Below are 14,214 nucleotides of genomic sequence, written 5' to 3'. Positions count from 1 at the left end.
CCTGTGCGCACAATCTCTGGACGTTTCCAATTTCACTGCGGGGCACTGAGAGAGAGTCATACAGCGTGTTGCCCCATTACCTAGCAAAGCTTTAGTAGAGCGCGAATGTCTGTGTGGCAGCGAATGCAGTTCCAAGGGACAGTGAAAACCAGCTACAGCTTTCAGTGCTGGCAGCTTTCCTGTGGGCGCAATCTCTGGACGTTTCCAATTTCACTGCCTGGCACTGGGAGAGAGTCAAACAGAGTGTTGCCCCATTACCTAGCAAAGCTTTTGTAGAGCGCGAATGTCTGTGTGGCAGCGAATGCAGTTCCAAGGGACAGTCAAAACCAGCTACAGCTTTCAGTGCTGGCAGCTTTCCTGTGGGCGCAATCTCTGGACGTTTCCAATTTCACTGCCGGGCACTGGGAGAGAGTCAAACAGAGTGTTGCCCCTTTACCAAGCAATGCTTTAGCAGAGCGCGAATGTCTGTGTGGCAGCGAATGCAGTTCCAAGGGACAGTGAAAACCAGCTACAGCTTTCAGTGCTGGCAGCTTTCCTGTGGACGCAATCTCTGGACGTTTCCAATTTCACTGCCGGGCACTGGGAGAGAGTCAAACAGAGTGTTGCCCCATTGCCTAGCAAAGCTTTTGTAGAGCGCGAATGTCTCTGTGGCAGCGAATGCAGTTCCAAGGGACAGTGAAAACCAGCTACAGCTTTCAGTGCTGGCAGCTTTCCTGTGGGCACAATCTCTGGACGTTTCCAGTTTGGCAGCCGGGCTCTGTCACAGAGAGATACAGTGTTGCCCCATTAGGAAGAAATGCTTTAGCACAGCGCGAAAGTCTGTGTGGCAGCGAATGCAGTTCCAAGGGAGAGTGAAAACCAGCTACAGCTTTCAGTGCTGGCAGCTTTCCTGTGGGCGCAATCTCTGGACGTTTCCAATTTGGTAGCCGGGCTCTGCTAGAGAGAGATACAGAGTGTTGCCCCATTACCTAGCAAAGCTTTAGTAGAGCGCGAACGTCTGTGTGGCAGCGAATGCAGTTCCAAGGGACAGTGAAAACCAGCTACAGCTTTCAGTGCTGGCAGCTTTCCTGTGCGCACAATCTCTGGACGTTTCCAATTTCACTGCGGGGCACTGAGAGAGAGTCATACAGCGTGTTGCCCCATTACCTAGCAAAGCTTTAGTAGAGCGCGAATGTCTGTGTGGCAGCGAATGCAGTTCCAAGGGACAGTGAAAACCAGCTACAGCTTTCAGTGCTGGCAGCTTTCCTGTGGGCGCAATCTCTGGACGTTTCCAATTTCACTGCGGGGCACTGGGAGAGAGTCAAACAGAGTGTTGCCCCATTACCTAGCAAAGCTGTAGTAGAGCGCGAATGTCTGTGTGGCAGCGAATGCAGTTCCAAGGGAGAGTGAAAACCAGCTACAGCTTTCAGTGCTGGCTGCTTTCCTGTGGGCGCAATCTCTGGACGTTTCCAATTTGGCAGCCGGGCTCTGCTAGAGAGAGATACAGAGTGTTGCCCCATTACCTAGCAAAGCTTTAGTAGAGCGCGAACGTCTGTGTGGCAGCGAATGCACTTCCAAGGGACAGTGAAAACCAGCTACTGCTTTCAGTGCTGGCTGCTTTCCTGTGGGCGCAATCTCTGGACGTTTCCAATTTCACTGCCGGGCTCTGCCAGAGAGAGATACAGAGTGTTGCCCTATTACGAAGCAAAGCTTTAGCACAGCGCGAACGTCTGTGTGGCAGCGAATGCAGTTCCAAGGGACAGTGAAAACCAGCTACAGCTTTCAGTGCTGGCAGCTTTCCTGTGGGCGCAATCTCTGGACGTTTCCAATTTCACTGCCTGGCACTGGGAGAGAGTCAAACAGAGTGTTGCCCCATTACCTAGCAAAGCTTTTGTAGAGCGCGAATGTCTGTGTGGCAGCGAATGCAGTTTCAAGGGAGAGTGAAAACCAGCTACAGCTTTCAGTGCTGGCAGCTTTCCGGTGGGCGCAATCTCTGGACGTTTCCAATTTCACTGCTGGGCACTGGGAGAGAGTCAAACAGAATGTTGCCCCTTTACCAAGCAATGCTTTAGCAGAGCGCGAATGTCTGTGTGGCAGCGAATGCAGTTCCAAGGGACAGTGAAAACCAGCTACAGCTTTCAGTGCTGGCAGCTTTCCTGTGGGCGCAATCTCTGGACGTTTCCAATTTCACTGCCTGGCACTGGGAGAGAGTCAAACAGAGTGTTGCCCCATTACCTAGCAAAGCTTTTGTAGAGCGCGAATGTCTGTGTGGCAGCGAATGCAGTTCCAAGGGACAGTCAAAACCAGCTACAGCTTTCAGTGCTGGCAGCTTTCCTGTGGGCGCAATCTCTGGACGTTTCCAATTTGGCAGCCGGGCTCTGCCAGAGAGAGATACAGAGTGTTGCCCGATTAGGAAGCAAAGCTTTAGCACAGCGCGAACGTCTGTGTGGCAGCGAATGTAGTTCCAAGCGACAGTGAAAACCAGCTACTGCTTTCAGTGCTGGCTGCTTTAATGTGGGCGCAATCTCTGGACGTTTCCAATTTCACTGCCGGGCTCTGCCAGAGAGAGATACAGAGTGTTGCCCCATTACCTAGCAAAGCTTTTGTAGAGCGCGAATGTCTGTGTGGCAGCGAATGCACTTCCAAGGGACAGTGAAAACCAGCTACTGCTTTCACTGCTGGCTGCTTTCCTGTGGGCGCAATCCCTGGACGTTTCCAATTTGGCAGCCGGGCTCTGTCACAGAGAGATACAGTGTTGCCCCATTAGGAAGAAATGCTTTAGCACAGCGCGAAAGTCTTTGTGGCAGCGAATGCAGTTCCAAGGGAGAGTGAAAACCAGCTACAGCTTTCAGTGCTGGCAGCTTTCCTGTGGGCGCAATCTCTGGACGTTTCCAATTTCACTGCCGGGCACTGGGAGAGAGTCAAACAGAGTGTTGCCCCTTTACCAAGCAATGCTTTAGCAGAGCGCGAATGTCTGTGTGGCAGCGAATGCAGTTCCAAGGGACAGTGAAAACCAGCTACAGCTTTCAGTGCTGGCTGCTTTCCTGTGGGCGCAATCTCTGGACGTTTCCAATTTCACTGCCGGGCTCTGCCAGAGAGAGATATAGAGTGTTGCCCCATTACCTAGCAAAGCTTTTGTAGACCGCGAATGTCTGTGTGGCAGCGAATGCAGTTCCAAGGGAGAGTGAAAACCAGCTACAGCTTTCAGTGCTGGCAGCTTTCCTGTGGGCGCAATCTCTGGACGTTTCCAATTTCACTGCCGGGCACTGGGAGAGAGTCAAAGAGAGTGTTGCCCCTTTGCCTAGCAAAGCTTTTGTAGAGCGCGAATGTCTGTTTGGCAGCGAATGCAGTTCCAAGGGACAGTGAAAACCAGCTACAGCTTTCAGTGCTGGCAGCTTTCCTGTGGGCGCAATCTCTGGACGTTTCCAATTTGGCAGCCGGGCTCTGTCACAGAGAGATACAGTGTTGCCCCATTAGGAAGAAATGCTTTAGCACAGCGCGAAAGTCTTTGTGGCAGCGAATGCAGTTCCAAGGGACAGTGAAAACCAGCTACAGCTTTCAGTGCTGGCAGCTTTCCTGTGGGCGCAATCTCTGGACGTTTCCAATTTCACTGCCGGGCACTGGGAGATACTCAAACAGAGTGTTGCCCCTTTACCAAGCAGTGCTTTAGCAGAGCGCGAATGTCTGTGTGGCAGCGAATGCAGTTCCAAGGGACAGTGAAAACCAGCTACAGCTTTCAGTGCTGGCAGCTTTCCTGTGGGCGCAATCTCTGGACGTTTCCAATTTCACTGCCGGGCTCTGTCACAGAGAGATACAGTGTTGCCCCATTAGGAAGAAATGCTTTAGCACAGCGCGAAAGTCTGTGTGGCAGCGAATGCAGTTCCAAGGGAGAGTGAAAACCAGCTACAGCTTTCAGTGCTGGCAGCTTTCCTGTGGGCGCAATCTCTGGACGTTTCCAATTTCACTGCCGGGCACTGGGAGAGAACAAACAGAGTGTTGCCCCTTTACCAAGCAATGCTTTAGCAGAGCGCGAATGTCTGTGTGGCAGCGAATGCAGTTCCAAGGGACAGTGAAAACCAGCTACAGCTTTCAGTGCTGGCAGCTTTCCTGTGGGCGCAATCTCTGGACGTTTCCAATTTCACTGCCGGGCACTGGGAGAGAGTCAAACAGAGTGTTGCCCCATTGCCTAGCAAAGCTTTTGTAGAGCGCGAATGTCTGTGTGGCAGCGAATGCAGTTCCAAGGGACAGTGAAAACCAGCTACAGCTTTCAGTGCTGGCAGCTTTCCTGTGGGCTCAATCTCTGGATGTTTCCAATTTGGCAGCCGGGCTCTGTCACAGAGAGATACAGTGTTGCCCCATTAGGAAGAAATTCTTTAGCACAGCGCGAAAGTCTTTGTGGCAGCGAATGCAGTTCCAAGGGACAGTGAAAACCAGCTACAGCTTTCAGTGCTGGCAGCTTTCCTGTGGGCGCAATCTCTGGACGTTTCCAATTTCACTGCCTGGCACTGGGATAGAGTCAAAAAGAGTGTTGCCCCATTACCTAGCAAAGCTTTTGTAGAGCGCGAATGTCTGCGTGGCAGCGAATGCACTTCCAAGGGACAGTGAAAACCAGCTACAGCTTTCAGTGCTGGCAGCTTTCCTGTGGGCGCAATCTCTGGACGTTTCCAATTTCACTGCCTGGCACTGGGAGAGAGTCAAACAGAGTGTTGCCCCATTACCTAACAAAGCTTTTGTAGAGCGCGAATGTCTGTGTGGCAGCGAATGCAGTTCCAAGGGACAGTCAAAACCAGCTACAGCTTTCAGTGCTGGCAGCTTTCCTGTGGGCGCAATCTCTGGACGTTTCCAATTTCACTGCCGGGCACTGGGAGAGAGTCAAACAGAGTGTTGCCCCTTTACCAAGCAATGCTTTAGCAGAGCGCGAATGTCTGTGTGGCAGCGAATGCAGTTCCAAGGGACAGTGAAAACCAGCTACAGCTTTCAGTGCTGGCAGCTTTCCTGTGGGCGCAATCTCTGGACGTTTCCAATTTCACTGCGGGGCACTGGGAGAGAGTCAAACAGAGTGTTGCCCCATTACCTAGCAAAACTGTAGTAGAGCGCGAATGTCTGTGTGGCAGCGAATGCAGTTCCAAGGGACAGTGAAAACCAGCTACAGCTTTCAGTGCTGGCTGCTTTCCTGTGGGCGCAATCTCTGGACGTTTCCAATTTGGCAGCCGGGCTCTGCCAGAGAGAGATACAGAGTGTTGCCCGATTACGAAGCAAAGCTTTAGCACAGCGCGAAAGTCTTTGTGGCAGCGAATGTAGTTCCAAGGGAGAGTGAAAACCAGCTACAGCTTTCAGTGCTGGCAGCTTTCCTGTGGGCGCAATCTCTGGACCTTTCCAATTTCACTGCCGGGCTCTGCCAGAGAGAGATACAGAGTGTTGCCCCATTACCTAGCAAAGCTTTTGTAGAGCGCGAATGTCTGTGTGGCAGCGAATGCAGTTCCAAGGGACAGTGAAAACCAGCTACAGCTTTCAGTGCTGGCAGCTTTCCTGTGGGCGCAATCTCTGGACGTTTCCAATTTCACTGCGGGGCACTGGGAGACAGTTATACAGGGTGTTGCCCCATTACCTAGCAAAGCTTTAGTAGAGCGCGAATGTCTGTGTGGCAGCGAATGCACTTCCAAGGGACAGTGAAAACCAGCTACTGCTTTCGCTGCTGGCTGCTTTCCTGTGGGCGCAATCTCTGGACGTTTCCAATTTCACTGCCGGGCTCTGCCAGAGAGAGATACAGAGTGTTGCCCTATTACGAAGCAAAGCTTTAGCACAGCGCGAACGTCTGTGTGGCAGCGAATGTAGCTCCAAGGGACAGTGAAAACCAGCTACAGCTTTCAGTGCTGGCAGCTTTCCTGTGGGCGCAATCTCTGGACGTTTCCAATTTCACTGCCTGGCACTGGGAGAGAGTCAAACAGAGTGTTGCCCCATTACCTAGCAAAGCTTTTGTAGAGCGCGAATGTCTGTGTGGCAGCGAATGCAGTTCCAAGGGACAGTCAAAACCAGCTACAGCTTTCAGTGCTGGCAGCTTTCCTGTGGGCGCAATCTCTGGACGTTTCCAATTTCACTGCCGGGCACTGGGAGAGAGTCAAACAGAGTGTTGCCCCTTTACCAAGCAATGCTTTAGCAGAGCGCGAATGTCTGTGTGGCAGCGAATGCAGTTCCAAGGGACAGTGAAAACCAGCTACAGCTTTCAGTGCTGGCAGCTTTCCTGTGGGCGCAATCTCTGGACGTTTCCAATTTCACTGCCGGGCACTGGGAGAGAGTCAAACAGAGTGTTGCCCCATTGCCTAGCAAAGCTTTTGTAGAGCGCGAATGTCTGTGTGGCAGCGAATGCAGTTCCAAGGGAGAGTGAAAACCAGCTACAGCTTTCAGTGCTGGCAGCTTTCCTGTGGGCGCAATCTCTGGACGTTTCCAATTTGGCAGCCGGGCTCTGTCACAGAGAGATACAGGTTTGCCCCATTAGGAAGAAATGCTTTAGCACAGCGCGAAAGTCTTTGTGGCAGCGAATGCAGTTCCAAGGGAGAGTGAAAACCAGCTACAGCTTTCAGTGCTGGCAGCTTTCCTGTGGGCGCAATCTCTGGACATTTCCAATTTCACTGCCGGGCACTGGGAGAGAGTCAAACAGAGTGTTGCCCCTTTACCAAGCAATGCTTTAGCAGAGCGCGAATGTCTGTGTGGCAGCGAATGCAGTTCCAAGGGACAGTGAAAACCAGCTACAGCTTTCAGTGCTGGCAGCTTTCCTGTGGGCGCAATCTCTGGACGTTTCCAATTTCACTGCCGGGCACTGGGAGAGAGTCAAACAGAGTGTTGCCCCACTGCCTAGCAAAGCTTTTGTAGAGCGCGAATGTCTGTGTGGCAGCGAATGCAGTTCCAAGGGACAGTGAAAACCAGCTACAGCTTTCAGTGCTGGCAGCTTTCCTGTGGGCGCAATCTCTGGACGTTTCCAATTTGGCAGCCGGGCTCTGTCACAGAGAGATACAGTGTTGCCCCATTAGGAAGAAATGCTTTAGCACAGCGCGAAAGTCTGTGTGGCAGCGAATGCAGTTCCAAGGGACAGTGAAAACCAGCTACAGCTTTCAGTGCTGGCAGCTTTCCTGTGGGCGCAAGCTCTGGACGTTTCCAATTTCACTGCGGGGCACTGGGAGAGAGTCATACAGCGTGTTGCCCCATTACCAAGCAATGCTTTAGCAGAGCGCGAATGTCTGTGTGGCAGCGAATGCAGTTCCAAGGGAGAGTGAAAACCAGCTACAGCTTTCAGTGCTGGCTGCTTTCCTGTGGGCGCAATCTCTGGACGTTTCCAATTTCACTGCCGGCACAGGGATAGAGTCAAAAAGAGTGTTGCCCCATTACCTAGCAAAGCTTTTGTAGAGCGCGAATGTCTGTGTGGCAGCGAATGCAGTTCCAAGGGACAGTGAAAACCAGCTACTGCTTTCAGTGCTGGCTGCTTTCCTGTGGGCGCAATCTCTGGACGTTTCCAATTTCACTGCCGGGCTCTGCCAGAGAGAGATACAGAGTGTTGCCCTATTACGAAGCAAAGCTTTAGCACAGCGCGAACGTCTGTGTGGCAGCGAATGTAGTTCCAAGGGACAGTGAAAACCAGCTACAGCTTTCAGTGCTGGCAGCTTTCCTGTGGGCACAATCTCTGGACGTTTCCAATTTCACTGCCTGGCACTGGGAGAGAGTCAAACAGAGTGTTGCCCCATTACCTAGCAAAGCTTTTGTAGAGCGCGAATGTCTGTGTGGCAGCGAATGCAGTTCCAAGGGACAGTGAAAACCAGCTACAGCTTTCAGTGCTGGCAGCTTTCCGGTGGGCGCAATCTCTGGACGTTTCCAATTTCACTGCTGGGCACTGGGAGAGAGTCAAACAGAATGTTGCCCCTTTACCAAGCAATGCTTTAGCAGAGCGCGAATGTCTGTGTGGCAGCGAATGCAGTTCCAAGGGACAGTGAAAACCAGCTACAGCTTTCAGTGCTGGCTGCTTTCCTGTGGGCGCAATCTCTGGACGTTTCCAATTTGGCAGCCGGGCTTTGCCAGAGAGAGATACAGAGTGTTGCCCGATTACGAAGCAAAGCTTTAGCACAGCGCGAACGTCTGTGTGGCAGCGAATGTAGTTCCAAGCGACAGTGAAAACCAGCTACTGCTTTCAGTGCTGGCTGCTTTCCTGTGGGCGCAATCTCTGGACGTTTCCAATTTCACTGCCGGGCTCTGCCAGAGAGAGATACAGAGTGTTGCCCCATTACCTAGCAAAGCTTTTGTAGAGCGCGAATGTCTGTGTGGCAGCGAATGCAGTTCCAAGGGAGAGTGAAAACCAGCTACAGCTTTCAGTGCTGGCAGCTTTCCTGTGGGCGCAATCTCTGGACGTTTCCAATTTCACTGCCGGGCACTGGGAGAGAGTCAAACAGATTGTTGCCCCTTTGCCTAGCAAACCTTTTGTAGAGCGCGAATGTCTGTTTGGCAGCGAATGCAGTTCCAAGGGACAGTGAAAACCAGCTACAGCTTTCAGTGCTGGCAGCTTTCCTGTGGGTGCAATCTCTGGACGTTTCCAATTTGGCAGCCGGGCTCTGTCACAGAGAGATACAGTTTTGCCCCATTAGGAAGAAATGCTTTAGCACAGCGCGAAAGTCTTTGTGGCAGCGAATGCAGTTCCAAGGGAGAGTGAAAACCAGCTACAGATTTCAGTGCTGGCAGCTTTCCTGTGGGCGCAATCTCTGGACGTTTCCAGTTTCACTGCCGGGCACTGGGAGAGACTCAAACAGAGTGTTGCCCCTTTACCAAGCAGTGCTTTAGCAGAGCGCGAATGTCTGTGTGGCAGCGAATGCAGTTCCAAGGGACAGTGAAAACCAGCTACAGCTTTCAGTGCTGGCAGCTTTCCTGTGGGCGCAATCTCTGGACGTTTCCAATTTCACTGCCGGGCACTGGGAGAGAGTCAAACAGAGTGTTGCCCCATTGCCTAGCAAAGCTTTTGTAGAGCGCGAATGTCTGTGTGGCAGCGAATGCAGTTCCAAGGGACAGTGAAAACCAGCTACAGCTTTCAGTGCTGGCAGCTTTCCTGTGGGCGCAATCTCTGGACGTTTCCAATTTGGCAGCCGGGCTCTGTCACAGAGAGATACAGTGTTGCCCCATTAGGAAGAAATGCTTTAGCACAGCGCGAAAGTCTTTGTGGCAGCGAATGCAGCTCCAAGGGACAGTGAAAACCAGCTACAGCTTTCAGTGCTGGCAGCTTTCCTGTGGGCGCAATCTCTGGATGTTTCCAATTTGGCAGCCGGGCTCTGTCACAGAGAGATACAGTGTTGCCCCATTAGGAAGAAATGCTTTAGCACAGCGCGAAAGTCTGTGTGGCAGCGAATGCAGTTCCAAGGGACAGTGAAAACCAGCTACAGCTTTCAGTGCTGGCAGCTTTCCTGTGGGCGCAATCTCTGGACGTTTCCAATTTCACTGCCTGGCACTGGGATAGAGTCAAAAAGAGTGTTGCCCCATTACCTAGCAAAGCTTTTGTAGAGCGCGAATGTCTGTGTGGCAGCGAATGCAGTTCCAAGGGACAGTGAAAACCAGCTACTGCTTTCAGTGCTGGCTGCTTTCCTGTGGGCGCAATCTCTGGACGTTTCCAATTTCACTGCCGGGCTCTGCCAGAGAGAGATACAGAGTGTTGCCCTATTACGAAGCAAAGCTTTAGCACAGCGCGAACGTCTGTGTGGCAGCGAATGTAGTTCCAAGGGACAGTGAAAACCAGCTACAGCTTTCAGTGCTGGCAGCTTTCCTGTGGGCGCAATCTCTGGACGTTTCCAATTTCACTGCCTGGCACTGGGAGAGAGTCAAACAGAGTGTTGCCCCATTACCTAGCAAAGCTTTTGTAGAGCGCGAATGTCTGTGTGGCAGCGAATGCAGTTCCAAGGGACAGTCAAAACCAGCTACAGCTTTCAGTGCTGGCAGCTTTCCTGTGGGCGCAATCTCTGGACGTTTCCAATTTCACTGCTGGGCACTGGGAGAGAGTCAAACAGAGTGTTGCCCCTTTACCAAGCAATGCTTTAGCAGAGCGCGAATGTCTGTGTGGCAGCGAATGCAGTTCCAAGGGACAGTGAAAACCAGCTACAGCTTTCAGTGCTGGCAGCTTTCCTGTGGGCGCAGTCTCTGGACGTTTCCAATTTCACTGCCGGGCACTGGGAGAGAGTCAAACAGAGTGTTGCCCCATTGCCTAGCAAAGCTTTTGTAGAGCGCGAATGTCTCTGTGGCAGCGAATGCAGTTCCAAGGGACAGTGAAAACCAGCTACAGCTTTCAGTGCTGGCAGCTTTCCTGTGGGCACAATCTCTGGACGTTTCCAATTTCACTGCGGGGCACTGGGAGAGAGTCAAACAGAGTGTTGCCCCATTACCTAGCAAAGCTTTTGTAGAGCGCGAATGTCTGTGTGGCAGCGAATGCAGTTCCAAGGGACAGTGAAAACCAGCTATAGCTTTCAGTGCTGGCTGCTTTCCTGTGGGCGCAATCTCTGGACGTTTCCAATTTGGCAGCCGGGCTCTGCCAGAGAGAGATACAGAGTGTTGCCCGATTACGAAGCAAAGCTTTAGCACAGCGCGAACGTCTGTGTGGCAGCGAATGTAGTTCCAAGGGACAGTGAAAACCAGCTACAGCTTTCAGTGCTGGCAGCTTTCCTGTGGGCGCAATCTCTGGACGTTTCCAATTTCACTGCCGGGCTCTGCCAGAGAGAGATACAGAGTGTTGCCCTATTACGAAGCAAAGCTTTAGCACAGCGCGAACGTCTGTGTGGCAGCGAATGTAGTTCCAAGGGACAGTGAAAACCAGCTACAGCTTTCAGTGCTGGCAGCTTTCCTGTGGGCGCAATCTCTGGACGTTTCCAATTTCACTGCCGGGCACTGGGAGAGAGTCAAACAGAGTGTTGCCCCATTACCTAGCAAAGCTTTTGTAGAGCGCGAATGTCTGTGTGGCAGCGAATGCAGTTCCAAGGGAGAGTGAAAACCAGCTACAGCTTTCAGTGCTGGCAGCTTTCCGGTGGGCGCAATCTCTGGACGTTTCCAATTTCACTGCGGGGCACTGGGAGAGAGTCAAACAGAATGTTGCCCCTTTACCAAGCAATGCTTTAGCAGAGCGCGAATGTCTGTGTGGCAGCGAATGCAGTTCCAAGGTACAGTGAAAACCAGCTACAGCTTTCAGTGCTGGCAGCTTTCCTGTGGGCGCAATCTCTGGACGTTTCCAATTTCACTGCGGGGCACTGGGAGAGAGTCAAACAGAGTGTTGCCCCATTACCTAGCAAAGCTTTTGTAGAGCGCGAATGTCTGTGTGGCAGCGAATGCAGTTCCAAGGGACAGTGAAAACCAGCTACAGCTTTCAGTGCTGGCAGCTTTCCTGTGGGCGCAATCTCTGGACGTTTCCAATTTCACTGCCGGGCACTGGGAGAGAGTCAAACAGAGTGTTGCCCCTTTACCAAGCAATGCTTTAGCAGAGCGCGAATGTCTGTGTGGCAGCGAATGCAGTTCCAAGGGACAGTGAAAACCAGCTACAGCTTTCAGTGCTGGCAGCTTTCCTGTGGGCGCAATCTCTGGACGTTTCCAATTTCACTGCCGGGCACTGGGAGAGAGTCAAACAGAGTGTTGCCCCATTGCCTAGCAAAGCTTTTGTAGAGCGCGAATGTCTGTGTGGCAGCGAATGCAGTTCCAAGGGACAGTGAAAACCAGCTACAGCTTTCAGTGCTGGCAGCTTTCCTGTGGGCGCAATCTCTGGACGTTTCCAATTTGGCAGCCGGGCTCTGTCACAGAGAGATACAGGTTTGCCCCATTAGGAAGAAATGCTTTAGCACAGCGCGAAAGTCTTTGTGGCAGCGAATGCAGTTCCAAGGGAGAGTGAAAACCAGCTACAGCTTTCAGTGCTGGCAGCTTTCCTGTGGGCGCAATCTCTGGACGTTTCCAATTTCACTGCCGGGCTCTGCCAGAGAGTCAAACAGAGTGTTACCCCTTTACCAAGCAATGCTTTAGCAGAGCGCGAATGTCTGTGTGGCAGCGAATGCAGTTCCAAGGGACAGTGAAAACCAGCTACAGCTTTCAGTGCTGGCAGCTTTCCTGTGGGCGCAATCTCTGGACGTTTCCAATTTCACTGCCGGGCACTGGGAGAGAGTCAAACAGAGTGTTGCCCCATTGCCTAGCAAAGCTTTTGTAGAGCGCGAATGTCTGTGTGGCAGCGAATGCAGTTCCAAGGGACAGTGAAAACCAGCTACAGCTTTCAGTGCTGGCAGCTTTCCTGTGGGCGCAATCTCTGGACGTTTCCAATTTGGCAGCCGGGCTCTGTCAAAGAGAGATACAGTGTTGCCCCATTAGGAAGAAATGCTTTAGCACAGCGCGAAAGTCTGTGTGGCAGCGAATGCAGTTCCAAGGGACAGTGAAAACCAGCTACAGCTTTCAGTGCTGGCAGCTTTCCTGTGGGCGCAATCTCTGGACGTTTCCAATTTCACTGCGGGGCACTGGGAGAGAGTCATACAGCGTGTTGCCCCATTACCAACCAATGCTTTAGCAGAGCGCGAATGTCTGTGTGGCAGCGAATGCAGTCCCAAGGGACAGTCAAAACCAGCTACAGCTTTCAGTGCTGGCTGCTTTCCTGTGGGCGCAATCTCTGGACGTTTCCAATTTCACTGCCGGCACAGGGACAGAGTCAAAAAGTGTGTTGCCCCATTACCTAGCAAAGCTTTTGTAGAGCGCGAATGTCTGTGTGGCAGCGAATGCACTTCCAAGGGACAGTGAAAACCAGCTACTGCTTTCAGTGCTGGCTGCTTTCCTGTGGGCGCAATCTCTGGACGTTTCCAATTTCACTGCCGGGCTCTGCCAGAGAGAGATACAGAGTGTTGCCCTATTACGAAGCAAAGCTTTAGCACAGCGCGAACGTCTGTGTGGCAGCGAATGTAGTTCCAAGGGACAGTGAAAACCAGCTACAGCTTTCAGTGCTGGCAGCTTTCCTGTGGGCACAATCTCTGGACATTTCCAATTTCACTGCCTGGCACTGGGAGAGAGTCAAACAGAGTGTTGCCCCATTACCTAGCAAAGCTTTTGTAGAGCGCGAATGTCTGTGTGGCAGCGAATGCAGTTCCAAGGGACAGTGAAAACCAGCTACAGCTTTCAGTGCTGGCAGCTTTCCGGTGGGCGCAATCTCTGGACGTTTCCAATTTCACTGCTGGGCACTGGGAGAGAGTCAAACAGAATGTTGCCCCTTTACCAAGCAATGCTTTAGCAGAGTGCGAATGTCTGTGTGGCAGCCAATGCAGTTCCAAGAGACAGTGAAAACCAGCTACAGCTTTCAGTGCTGGCAGCTTTCCTGTGGGCTCAATGTCTGGACGTTTCCAATTTCACTGCGGGGCACTGGGAGAGAGTCAAACAGAGTGTTGCCCCATTACCTAGCAAAGCTGTAGTAGACCGCGAATGTCTGTGTCGCAGCGAATGCAGTTCCAAGGGACAGTGAAAACCAGCTACAGCTTTCAGTGCTGGCTGCTTTCCTGTGGGCGCAATCTCTGGACGTTTCCAATTTGGCAGCCGGGCTCTGCCAGAGAGAGATACAGAGTGTTGCCCGATTACGAAGCAAAGCTTTAGCACAGCGCGAACGTCTGTGTGGCAGCGAATGTAGTTCCAAGCGACAGTGAAAACCAGCTACTGCTTTCAGTGCTGGCTGCTTTCCTGTGGGCGCAATCTCTGGACGTTTCCAATTTCACTGCCGGGCTCTGCCAGAGAGAGATACAGAGTGTTGCCCCATTACCTAGCAAAGCTTTTGTAGAGCGCGAATGTCTGTGTGGCAGCGAATGCAGTTCCAAGGGAGAGTGAAAACCAGCTACAGCTTTCAGTGCTGGCAGCTTTCCTGTGGGCGCAATCTCTGGACGTTTCCAATTTCACTGCCGGGCACTGGGAGAGAGTCAAACAGAGTGTTGCCCCTTTACCAAGCAATGCTTTAGCACAGCACAACTGTCTGTGTGGCAGCGAATGCAGTTCCAAGGGACAGTGAAAACCAGCTCCAGCTTTCAGTGCTGGCAGCTTTCCTGTGGGCGCAATCTCTGGACGTTTCCAATTTGGCAGCCGGGCTCTGTCACAGAGAGATACAGTGTTGCCCCATTAGGAACAAATGCTTTAGCACAGCGCGAAAGTCTTTGTGGCAGCGAATGCAGTTCCAAGGGAGAGTGAAAACCAGCTACAGCTTTCAGTGCTGGCAGCTTTCCT

Source organism: Mycteria americana, chromosome 2, assembly GCF_035582795.1.
Source record: "Mycteria americana isolate JAX WOST 10 ecotype Jacksonville Zoo and Gardens chromosome 2, USCA_MyAme_1.0, whole genome shotgun sequence".
Taxonomy (NCBI): Eukaryota; Metazoa; Chordata; class Aves; order Ciconiiformes; family Ciconiidae; genus Mycteria; species Mycteria americana.
The sequence above is the reverse complement of the archived record's forward strand: the minus strand, read 5'-3'. Positions refer to the sequence as shown.